A 13210-nucleotide genomic window follows, 5' to 3' on the forward strand; every position below is an offset into this window, starting at 1 on the left:
TCTCGGAATTCCGCTGACATTTAAAAAGGCTTCAGAACTCTTCCATTGTTCTCGGAATTCCGCTGACGTTTAAAAATTCTTCGGAACTATTCGATTGTTCTCCAAATTCCGCTGAAGTTTAAAAATGCTTCGGAACTCTTCCAGTGTTCTCGGAATTCCGCTGACTTTTAAAAATGCTTCAGATCTATTCGATTGTTCTCCAAATTCCGCTGAAGTTTAAAAATGCTTCGGAAGTCTTCCAGTGTTCGCAGAATTCCGCTGACGTTTAAAAATGCTTCTGAAATCTTCCATTGTTTTCAAAATCCGCTGACGTTTAAAAATGCTTCAGAACTCTTCCATTGTTCTCGGAATTCCGCTGACATTTAAAAATGCTTCAGAACTCTTCCATTGTTCTGGAATTCCGCTGACCTTTAAAAATGCTTCACAACTCTTCCATTGTTCTCGTTATTCCGCTGACTTTAAAAAATGCTTCAGAACTCTTGCATTGTTCTCGGAATTCTGCTGAAGTTTAAGTATGCTTCGGAACTCTTCCATTGTTCTCGGAATTCTGCTGAAGTTTAAAAATGCTTCGGAACTCTTCCACTGTTCTCAGAATTCCGCTGACATTTAAAAATGCTTCGGAACTCTTCCATTGTTCTCGGAATTCCGCTGACATTTAAAAAGGCTTCAGAACTCTTCCATTGTTCTCGGAATTCCGCTGACGTTTAAAAATGCTTCGGAACTCTTCCATTGTTCTCGGAATTCCGCTGACGTTTAAAAATGCTTCACAAAGCTTCCATTGTTCTCGGAATTCCGCTGACTTTTAAAAATGCTTCGGAACTCTTCGATTGTTCTAAAAATTCCGCTGAAGTTTAAAAATGCTTCGGAACTCTTCCAGTGTTCTCGGAATTCCGCTGACTTTTAAAAATGCTTCGGAACTCTTCCAGTGTTCGCAGAACTCCGCTGACGTTTAAAAATGCTTCGGAAATCTTCCATTGTTTTCAAAATTCCGCTGACGTTTAAAAATGCTTCAGACCTCTTCCATTGTTCTCGGAATTCCGCTGACGTTTAAAAATGCTTCGGAACTCTTCCATTGTTCTCGGAATTCCGGTGAAGTTTAAAAATGCTTCGGAACTCTTACATTGTTCTCAGAATTCCGCTGAAGTTTAAACATGCTTTGGTACCCTTCTATTGTTCTCGGAATTCTGCTGACTTTTAAAAATGCTTCGGAACTCTTCCATTGTTCTCGGAATTCCGCTGACGCTTAAAATTGCTTCACAACTCTTCTATTGTTCTCAGAATTCCGCTGACTTTTAAAAATGCTTCAGAACTCTTTCATTGTTCTCGGAATTCTGCTGACATTTAAAAAGGCTTTAGAACTCTTCCATTTTTCTCGGAATTCCGCTGACGTTTAAAAATGCTTCGGAACTCTTCCATTGTTCTCGGAATTCCGCTGACGTTTAAAAATGCTTCACAAAGCTTCCATTGTTCTCGGAATTCCGCTGACTTTTAAAAATGCTTCGGAACTCTTCGATTGTTCTCCAAATTCCGCTGAAGTTTAAAAATGCTTCGGAACTCTTCCAGTGTTCTCGGAATTCCGCTGACTTTTAAAAATGCTTCGGAACTCTTCGATTGTTCTCGAAATTCCGCTGAAGTTTAAAAATGCTTCGGAACTCTTCCATTGTTTTCAAAATTCCGCTGACGTTTAAAAATGATTCAGAACTCTTCCATTGTTCTCGGAATTCCGCTGACGTTTAAAAATGCTTCGGAACTCTTCCATTGTTTTCAAAATTCCGCTGACGTTTAAAAATGATTCAGAACTGTTGCATTGTTCTCGGAATTCCGCTGACGTTTAAAAATGCTTCGGAACTCTTCCATTGTTCTCGGAATTCCGGTGAAGTTTAAAAATGCTTCGGAACTCTTACATTGTTCTCAGAATTCCGCTGAAGTTTAAACATGCTTTGGTACCCTTCTATTGTTCTCGGAATTCTGCTGACTTTTAAAAATGCTTCGGAACTCTTCCATTGATCCAGGAATTCTGCTGAAGTTTAAAAATGCTTCGGAACTCTTCTATTGTTCTCGGAATTCCGCTGACTTTTAAAAATGCTTCGGAACTCTTCCTTTGTTCTCGGAATTCCGCTGAAGTTTAAGAATGCTTCGAAACTCTTCCATTGTTCTTGGAATTCTGCTGAAGTTTTGAAGTTTAAAAATGCTTCGGAATTCGTCCATTGTTCTCGGAATTCCGCTGACGCTTAAAAATCCTTCACAACTCTTCTATTGTTCTCAGAATTCCGCTGACTTTTAAAAATGCTTCAGAACTCTTCCATTGTTCTCGGAATTCCGCTGACGTTTAAAAATGCTTCGGAACTCTTCCATTGTTCTCGGAATTCCGCTGACGCTTAAAATTGCTTCACAACTCTTCTATTGTTCTCAGAATTCCGCTGACTTTTAAAAATGCTTCAGAACTCTTTCATTGTTCTCGGAATTCCGCTGACATTTAAAAAGGCTTCAGAACTCTTCCATTGTTCTCGGAATTCCGCTGACGTTTAAAAATTCTTCGGAACTATTCGATTGTTCTCCAAATTCCGCTGAAGTTTAAAAATGCTTCGGAACTCTTCCAGTGTTCTCGGAATTCCGCTGACTTTTAAAAATGCTTCAGATCTCTTCGATTGTTCTCCAAATTCCGCTGAAGTTTAAAAATGCTTCGGAAGTCTTCCAGTGTTCGCAGAATTCCGCTGACGTTTAAAAATGCTTCTGAAATCTTCCATTGTTTTCAAAATTCCGCTGACGTTTAAAAATGATTCAGAACTCTTCCATTGTTCTTGGAATTCCGCTGACGTTTAAAAATGCTTCGGAACTCTTCCATTGTTCTCGGAATTCCGGTGAAGTTTAAAAATGCTTCGGAACTCTTACATTTTTCTCAGAATTCCACTGAAGTTTAAACATGCTTTCGTACCCTTCTATTGTTCTCGGAATTCAGCTGACTTTTAAAAATGCTTCGGAACTCTTCCATTGATCCAGGAATTCTGCTGAAGTTTAAAAATGCTTCGGAACTCTTCTATTGTTCTCGGAATTCCGCTGACTTTTAAAAATGCTTCGGAACTCTTCCATTGCTCTCGGAATTCCGCTGAAGTTTAAGAATGCTTCGAAACTCTTCCATTGTTCTTGGAATTCTGCTGAAGTTTTGAAGTTTAAAAATGCTTCGGAATTCTTCCATTGTTCTCGGAATTCCGCTGACGCTTAAAAATGCTTCACAACTCTTCTATTGTTCTCAGAATTCCGCTTACTTTTAAAAATGCTTCGGAACTCTTCCATTGTTGTCGGAATTCCGCTGACGCTTAAAATTGCTTCAAAACTCTTCCATTGTTCTCGGAATTCCGCTGAAGTTTAAGAATGCTTCAGAACTCTTCCATTGTTCTCAGAATTCCGCTTACATTTAAAAATGCTTCGGAACTCTTCCATTGTTCTCGGAATTCTGCTGAAGTTTAAAAATGCTTCGGAACTCTTCCATTGTTCTCAGAATTCCGCTGACATTTAAAAATGCTTCGGAACTCTTCCATTGTTCTCGGAATTCCGCTGACATTTAAAAAGGCTTTAGAACTCTTCCATTGTTCTCGGAATTCCGCTGACGTTTAAAAATGCTTCGGAACTCTTCCATTGTTCTCGGAATTCCGCTGACGTTTAAAAATGCTTCACAAAGCTTCCATTGTTCTCGGAATTCCGCTGACTTTTAAAAATGCTTCGGAACTCTTCGATTGTTCTCCAAATTCCGCTGAAGTTTAAAAATGCTTCGGAACTCTTCCAGTGTTCTCGGAATTCCGCTGACTTTTAAAAATGCTTCGGAACTCTTCCATTGTTTTCAAAATTCCGCTGACGTTTAAAAATGATTCAGAACTCTTCCATTGTTCTCGGAATTCCGCTGACATTTAAAAATGCTTCGGAACTCTTCCATTGTTTTCAAAATTCCGCTGACGTTTAAAAATGATTCAGAACTCTTGCATTGTTCTCGGAATTCCGCTGACGTTTAAAAATGCTTCGGAACTCTTCCATTGTTCTCGGAATTCCGGTGAAGTTTAAAAATGCTTCGGAACTCTTACATTGTTCTCAGAATTCCGCTGAAGTTTAAACATGCTTTGGTACCCTTCTATTGTTCTCGGAATTCTGCTGACTTTTAAAAATACTTCGGAACTCTTCCATTGATCCAGGAATTCTGCTGAAGTTTAAAAATGCTTCGGAACTCTTCTATTGTTCTCGGAATTCCGCTGACTTTTAAAAATGCTTCGGAACTCTTCCTTTGTTCTCGGAATTCCGCTGAAGTTTAAGAATGCTTCGAAACTCTTCCATTGTTCTTGGAATTCTGCTGAAGTTTTGAAGTTTAAAAATGCTTCGGAATTCGTCCATTGTTCTCGGAATTCCGCTGACGCTTAAAAATCCTTCACAACTCTTCTATTGTTCTCAGAATTCCACTGACTTTTAAAAATGCTTCAGAACTCTTCCATTGTTCTCGGAATTCCGCTGACATTTAAAAATGCTTCGGAACTCTTCCATTGTTCTTGGAATTCCACTGACGTTTAAAAATGCTTCACAACCTTTCCATTGTTCTCGGAATTCCGCTGACTTTTAAAATTGATTCGGAACTCTTCGATTGTTCTCCAAATTCCGCTGAAGTTTAAAAATGCTTCGGAACACTTCCAGTGTTCACAGAATTCCGCTGACGTTTAAAAATGCTTCAGAAATCTTCCATTGTTTTCAAAATCCGCTGACGTTTAAAAATGCTTCAGAACTCTTCCATTGTTCTCGGAATTCCGCTGACTTTTAAAAATGCTTCGGAACTCTTCGATTGTTCTCCAAATTCCGCTGAAGTTTAAAAATGCTTCGGAACTCTTCCAGTGTTCTCGGAATTCCGCTGACTTTTAAAAATGCTTCGGAACTCTTCGATTGTTCTCCAAATTCCGCTGAAGTTTAAAAATGCTTCGGAACTCTTCCAGCGTTCGCAGAACTCCGCTGACGTTTAAAAATGCTTCGGAAATCTTCCATTGTTTTCAAAATTCCGCTGACGTTTAAAAATGCTTCAGAACTCTTCCATTGTTCTCGGAATTCCGCTGACGTTTCAAAATGCTTCGGAACTCTTCCATTGTTCTCGGAATTCCGCTGACGTTTAAAAATGCTTCACAAAGCTTCCATTGTTCTCGGAATTCCGCTGACTTTTAAAAATGCTTCGGAACTCTTCGATTGTTCTCCAAATTCCGCTGAAGTTTAAAAATGCTTCGGAACTCTTCCAGTGTTCTCGGAATTCCGCTGACTTTTAAAAATGCTTCGGAACTCTTCCATTGTTTTCAAAATTCCGCTGACGTTTAAAAATGATTCAGAACTCTTCCATTGTTCTCGGAATTCCGCTGACATTTAAAAATGCTTCGGAACTCTTCCATTGTTTTCAAAATTCCGCTGACGTTTAAAAATGATTCAGAACTCTTGCATTGTTCTCGGAATTCCGCTGACGTTTAAAAATGCTTCGGAACTCTTCCATTGTTCTCGGAATTCCGGTGAAGTTTAAAAATGCTTCGGAACTCTTACATTGTTCTCAGAATTCCGCTGAAGTTTAAACATGCTTTGGTACCCTTCTATTGTTCTCGGAATTCTGCTGACTTTTAAAAATACTTCGGAACTCTTCCATTGATCCAGGAATTCTGCTGAAGTTTAAAAATGCTTCGGAACTCTTCTATTGTTCTCGGAATTCCGCTGACTTTTAAAAATGCTTCGGAACTCTTCCTTTGTTCTCGGAATTCCGCTGAAGTTTAAGAATGCTTCGAAACTCTTCCATTGTTCTTGGAATTCTGCTGAAGTTTTGAAGTTTAAAAATGCTTCGGAATTCGTCCATTGTTCTCGGAATTCCGCTGACGCTTAAAAATCCTTCACAACTCTTCTATTGTTCTCAGAATTCCACTGACTTTTAAAAATGCTTCAGAACTCTTCCATTGTTCTCGGAATTCCGCTGACATTTAAAAATGCTTCGGAACTCTTCCATTGTTCTTGGAATTCCACTGACGTTTAAAAATGCTTCACAACCTTTCCATTGTTCTCGGAATTCCGCTGACTTTTAAAATTGATTCGGAACTCTTCGATTGTTCTCCAAATTCCGCTGAAGTTTAAAAATGCTTCGGAACACTTCCAGTGTTCACAGAATTCCGCTGACATTTAAAAATGCTTCAGAAATCTTCCATTGTTTTCAAAATCCGCTGACGTTTAAAAATGCTTCAGAACTCTTCCATTGTTCTCGGAATTCCGCTGACATTTAAAAATGCTTCAGAACTCTTCCATTGTTCTGGAATTCCGCTGACGTTTAAAAATGCTTCACAACTCTTCCATTGTTCTCGTTATTCCGCTGACTTTAAAAAATGCTTCAGAACTCTTGCATTGTTCTCGGAATTCTGCTGAAGTTTAAGTATGCTTCGGAACTCTTCCATTGTTCTCGGAATTCTGCTGAAGTTTAAAAATGCTTCGGAACTCTTCCACTGTTCTCAGAATTCCGCTGACATTTAAAAATGCTTCGGAACTCTTCCATTGTTCTCGCAATTCCGCTGACATTTAAAAAGGCTTCAGAACTCTTCCATTGTTCTCGGAATTCCGCTGACGTTTAAAAATGCTTCGGAACTCTTCCATTGTTCTCGGAATTCCGCTGACGTTTAAAAATGCTTCACAAAGCTTCCATTGTTCTCGGAATTCCGCTGACTTTTAAAAATGCTTCGGAACTCTTCGATTGTTCTCCAAATTCCGCTGAAGTTTAAAAATGCTTCGGAACTCTTCCAGTGTTCTCGGAATTCCGCTGACTTTTAAAAATGCTTCGGAACTCTTCGATTGTTCTCCAAATTCCGCTGAAGTTTAAAAATGCTTCGGAACTCTTCCAGTGTTCGCAGAACTCCGCTGACGTTTAAAAATGCTTCGGAAATCTTCCATTGTTTTCAAAATTCCGCTGACGTTTAAAAATGCTTCAGACCTCTTCCATTGTTCTCGGAATTCCGCTGACGTTTAAAAATGCTTCGGAACTCTTCCATTGTTCTCGGAATTCCGGTGAAGTTTAAAAATGCTTCGGAACTCTTACATTGTTCTCAGAATTCCGCTGAAGTTTAAACATGCTTTGGTACCCTTCTATTGTTCTCGGAATTCTGCTGACTTTTAAAAATGCTTCGGAACTCTTCCATTGTTCTCGGAATTCCGCTGACTTTTAAAAATGCTTCGGAACTCTTCCATTGTTCTCGGAATTCCGCTGACTTTTAAAAATGCTTCGGAACTCTTCGATTGTTCTCCAAATTCCGCTGAAGTTTAAAAATGCTTCGGAACTCTTCCAGTGTTCTCGGAATTCCGCTGACTTTTAAAAATGCTTCGGAACTCTTCGATTGTTCTCCAAATTCCGCTGAAGTTTAAAAATGCTTCGGAACTCTTCCAGTGTTCGCAGAACTCCGCTGACGTTTAAAAATGCTTCGGAAATCTTCCATTGTTTTCAAAATTCCGCTGACGTTTAAAAATGCTTCAGACCTCTTCCATTGTTCTCGGAATTCCGCTGACGTTTAAAAATGCTTCGGAACTCTTCCATTGTTCTCGGAATTCCGGTGAAGTTTAAAAATGCTTCGGAACTCTTACATTGTTCTCAGAATTCCGCTGAAGTTTAAACATGCTTTGGTACCCTTCTATTGTTCTCGGAATTCTGCTGACTTTTAAAAATGCTTCGGAACTCTTCCATTGTTCTCTGAATTCCGCTGACTTTTAAAAATGCTTCGGAACTCTTCCATTGTTCTCGGAATTCCGCTGAAGTTTAAGAATGCTTCGGAACTCTTCCATTGTTCTCGGAATTCTGCTGAAGTTTTGAAGTTTAAAAATGCTTCGGAACTCTCCCATTGTTCTCGGAATTCTGCTGAAGTTTAAGTATGCTTCGGAACTCTTCCATTGTTCTCGGAATTCTGCTGAAGTTTAAAAATGCTTCGGAATTCTTCCATTGTTCTCGGAATTCCGCTGACGTTTAAAAATGCTTCACAAAGCTTCCATTGTTCTCGGAATTCCGCTGACTTTTAAAAATGCTTCGGAACTCTTCGATTGTTCTCCAAATTCCGCTGAAGTTTAAAAATGCTTCGGAACTCTTCCATTGTTCTCGTAATTCCGCTGACGTTTAAAAATGCTTCGGAATTCTTCCATTGTTCTCGGAATTCCGCTGACGCTTAAAAATGCTTCACAACTCTTCTATTGTTCTCAGAATTCCGCTGACTTTTAAAAATGCTTCAGAACTCTTCCATTGTTCTCAGAATTCCGCTTACATTTAAAAATGCTTCGGAACTCTTCCATTGTTCTCGGAATTCCGCTGACGTTTAAAAATGCTTCGGAACTCTTCCGTTGTTCTTGGAATTCCACTGACGTTTAAAAATGCTTCACAACCTTTCCATTGTTCTCGGAATTCCGCTGACTTTTAAAATTGATTCGGAACTCTTCGATTGTTCTCCAAATTCCGCTGAAGTTTAAAAATGCTTCGGAACTCTTCCAGTGTTCACAGAATTCCGCTGACGTTTAAAAATGCTTCGGAAATCTTCCATTGTTTTCAAAATCCGCTGACGTTTAAAAATGCTTCAGAACTCTTCCATTGTTCTCGGAATTCCGCTGACATTTAAAAATGCTTCAGAACTCTTCCATTGTTCTGGAATTCCGCTGACGTTTAAAAATGCTTCACAACTCTTCCATTGTTCTCGTTATTCCGCTGACTTTAAAAAATGCTTCAGAACTCTTCCATTGTTCTCGGAATTCTGCTGAAGTTTAAGTATGCTTCGGAACTCTTCCATTGTTCTCGGAATTCTGCTAAAGTTTAAAAATGCTTCGGAACTCTTCCACTGTTCTCAGAATTCCGCTGACATTTAAAAATGCTTCGGAACTCTTCCATTGTTCTCGGAATTCCGCTGACATTTAAAAAGGCTTCAGAACACTTCCATTGTTCTCGGAATTCCGCTGACGTTTCAAAATGCTTCGGAACTCTTCCATTGTTCTCGGAATTCCGCTGACGTTTAAAAATGCTTCACAAAGCTTCCATTGTTCTCGGAATTCCGCTGACTTTTAAAAATGCTTCGGAACTCTTCGATTGTTCTCCAAATTCCGCTGAAGTTTAAAAATGCTTCGGAACTCTTCCAGTGTTCTCGGAATTCCGCTGACTTTTAAAAATGCTTCGGAACTCTTCGATTGTTCTCCAAATTCCGCTGAAGTTTAAAAATGCTTCGGAACTCTTCCAGCGTTCGCAGAACTCCGCTGACGTTTAAAAATGCTTCGGAAATCTTCCATTGTTTTCAAAATTCCGCTGACGTTTAAAAATGCTTCAGAACTCTTCCATTGTTCTCGGAATTCCGCTGACGTTTCAAAATGCTTCGGAACTCTTCCATTGTTCTCGGAATTCCGCTGACGTTTAAAAATGCTTCACAAAGCTTCCATTGTTCTCGGAATTCCGCTGACTTTTAAAAATGCTTCGGAACTCTTCGATTGTTCTCCAAATTCCGCTGAAGTTTAAAAATGCTTCGGAACTCTTCCATTGTTTTCAAAATTCCGCTGACGTTTAAAAATGATTCAGAACTCTTCCATTGTTCTCGGAATTCCGCTGACATTTAAAAATGCTTCGGAACTCTTCCATTGTTTTCAAAATTCCGCTGACGTTTAAAAATGATTCAGAACTCTTGCATTGTTCTCGGAATTCCGCTGACGTTTAAAAATGCTTCGGAACTCTTCCATTGTTCTCGGAATTCCGGTGAAGTTTAAAAATGCTTCGGAACTCTTACATTGTTCTCAGAATTCCGCTGAAGTTTAAACATGCTTTGGTACCCTTCTATTGTTCTCGGAATTCTGCTGACTTTTAAAAATACTTCGGAACTCTTCCATTGATCCAGGAATTCTGCTGAAGTTTAAAAATGCTTCGGAACTCTTCTATTGTTCTCGGAATTCCGCTGACTTTTAAAAATGCTTCGGAACTCTTCCTTTGTTCTCGGAATTCCGCTGAAGTTTAAGAATGCTTCGAAACTCTTCCATTGTTCTTGGAATTCTGCTGAAGTTTTGAAGTTTAAAAATGCTTCGGAATTCGTCCATTGTTCTCGGAATTCCGCTGACGCTTAAAAATCCTTCACAACTCTTCTATTGTTCTCAGAATTCCACTGACTTTTAAAAATGCTTCAGAACTCTTCCATTGTTCTCGGAATTCCGCTGACATTTAAAAATGCTTCGGAACTCTTCCATTGTTCTTGGAATTCCACTGACGTTTAAAAATGCTTCACAACCTTTCCATTGTTCTCGGAATTCCGCTGACTTTTAAAATTGATTCGGAACTCTTCGATTGTTCTCCAAATTCCGCTGAAGTTTAAAAATGCTTCGGAACACTTCCAGTGTTCACAGAATTCCGCTGACGTTTAAAAATGCTTCGGAAATCTTCCATTGTTTTCAAAATCCGCTGACGTTTAAAAATGCTTCAGAACTCTTCCATTGTTCTCGGAATTCCGCTGACATTTAAAAATGCTTCAGAACTCTTCCATTGTTCTGGAATTCCGCTGACGTTTAAAAATGCTTCACAACTCTTCCATTGTTCTCGTTATTCCGCTGACTTTAAAAAATGCTTCAGAACTCTTGCATTGTTCTCGGAATTCTGCTGAAGTTTAAGTATGCTTCGGAACTCTTCCATTGTTCTCGGAATTCTGCTGAAGTTTAAAAATGCTTCGGAACTCTTCCACTGTTCTCAGAATTCCGCTGACATTTAAAAATGCTTCGGAACTCTTCCATTGTTCTCGGAATTCCGCTGACATTTAAAAAGGCTTCAGAACTCTTCCATTGTTCTCGGAATTCCGCTGACGTTTAAAAATGCTTCGGAACTCTTCCATTGTTCTCGGAATTCCGCTGACGTTTAAAAATGCTTCACAAAGCTTCCATTGTTCTCGGAATTCCGCTGACTTTTAAAAATGCTTCGGAACTCTTCGATTGTTCTCCAAATTCCGCTGAAGTTTAAAAATGCTTCGGAACTCTTCCAGTGTTCTCGGAATTCCGCTGACTTTTAAAAATGCTTCGGAACTCTTCGATTGTTCTCCAAATTCCGCTGAAGTTTAAAAATGCTTCGGAACTCTTCCAGTGTTCGCAGAACTCCGCTGACGTTTAAAAATGCTTCGGAAATCTTCCATTGTTTTCAAAATTCCGCTGACGTTTAAAAATGCTTCAGACCTCTTCCATTGTTCTCGGAATTCCGCTGACGTTTAAAAATGCTTCGGAACTCTTCCATTGTTCTCGGAATTCCGGTGAAGTTTAAAAATGCTTCGGAACTCTTACATTGTTCTCAGAATTCCGCTGAAGTTTAAACATGCTTTGGTACCCTTCTATTGTTCTCGGAATTCTGCTGACTTTTAAAAATGCTTCGGAACTCTTCCATTGTTCTCGGAATTCCGCTGACTTTTAAAAATGCTTCGGAACTCTTCCATTGTTCTCGGAATTCCGCTGACTTTTAAAAATGCTTCGGAACTCTTCGATTGTTCTCCAAATTCCGCTGAAGTTTAAAAATGCTTCGGAACTCTTCCAGTGTTCTCGGAATTCCGCTGACTTTTAAAAATGCTTCGGAACTCTTCGATTGTTCTCCAAATTCCGCTGAAGTTTAAAAATGCTTCGGAACTCTTCCAGTGTTCGCAGAACTCCGCTGACGTTTAAAAATGCTTCGGAAATCTTCCATTGTTTTCAAAATTCCGCTGACGTTTAAAAATGCTTCAGACCTCTTCCATTGTTCTCGGAATTCCGCTGACGTTTAAAAATGCTTCGGAACTCTTCCATTGTTCTCGGAATTCCGGTGAAGTTTAAAAATGCTTCGGAACTCTTACATTGTTCTCAGAATTCCGCTGAAGTTTAAACATGCTTTGGTACCCTTCTATTGTTCTCGGAATTCTGCTGACTTTTAAAAATGCTTCGGAACTCTTCCATTGTTCTCTGAATTCCGCTGACTTTTAAAAATGCTTCGGAACTCTTCCATTGTTCTCGGAATTCCGCTGAAGTTTAAGAATGCTTCGGAACTCTTCCATTGTTCTCGGAATTCTGCTGAAGTTTTGAAGTTTAAAAATGCTTCGGAACTCTCCCATTGTTCTCGGAATTCTGCTGAAGTTTAAGTATGCTTCGGAACTCTTCCATTGTTCTCGGAATTCTGCTGAAGTTTAAAAATGCTTCGGAATTCTTCCATTGTTCTCGGAATTCCGCTGACGTTTAAAAATGCTTCACAAAGCTTCCATTGTTCTCGGAATTCCGCTGACTTTTAAAAATGCTTCGGAACTCTTCGATTGTTCTCCAAATTCCGCTGAAGTTTAAAAATGCTTCGGAACTCTTCCATTGTTCTCGTAATTCCGCTGACGTTTAAAAATGCTTCGGAATTCTTCCATTGTTCTCGGAATTCCGCTGACGCTTAAAAATGCTTCACAACTCTTCTATTGTTCTCAGAATTCCGCTGACTTTTAAAAATGCTTCAGAACTCTTCCATTGTTCTCAGAATTCCGCTTACATTTAAAAATGCTTCGGAACTCTTCCATTGTTCTCGGAATTCCGCTGACGTTTAAAAATGCTTCGGAACTCTTCCGTTGTTCTTGGAATTCCACTGACGTTTAAAAATGCTTCACAACCTTTCCATTGTTCTCGGAATTCCGCTGACTTTTAAAATTGATTCGGAACTCTTCGATTGTTCTCCAAATTCCGCTGAAGTTTAAAAATGCTTCGGAACTCTTCCAGTGTTCACAGAATTCCGCTGACGTTTAAAAATGCTTCGGAAATCTTCCATTGTTTTCAAAATCCGCTGACGTTTAAAAATGCTTCAGAACTCTTCCATTGTTCTCGGAATTCCGCTGACATTTAAAAATGCTTCAGAACTCTTCCATTGTTCTGGAATTCCGCTGACGTTTAAAAATGCTTCACAACTCTTCCATTGTTCTCGTTATTCCGCTGACTTTAAAAAATGCTTCAGAACTCTTCCATTGTTCTCGGAATTCTGCTGAAGTTTAAGTATGCTTCGGAACTCTTCCATTGTTCTCGGAATTCTGCTAAAGTTTAAAAATGCTTCGGAACTCTTCCACTGTTCTCAGAATTCCGCTGACATTTAAAAATGCTTCGGAACTCTTCCATTGTTCTCGGAATTCCGCTGACATTTAAAAAGGCTTCAGAACACTTCCATTGTTCTCGGAATTCCGCTGACGTTTCAAAATGCTTC

This window comes from Phyllobates terribilis, unplaced genomic scaffold (assembly GCF_046119375.1).
Source record: "Phyllobates terribilis strain yellow unplaced genomic scaffold, ASM4611937v1 Scaffold_28__1_contigs__length_16237799, whole genome shotgun sequence".
Lineage (NCBI taxonomy): Eukaryota > Metazoa > Chordata > Amphibia > Anura > Dendrobatidae > Phyllobates > Phyllobates terribilis.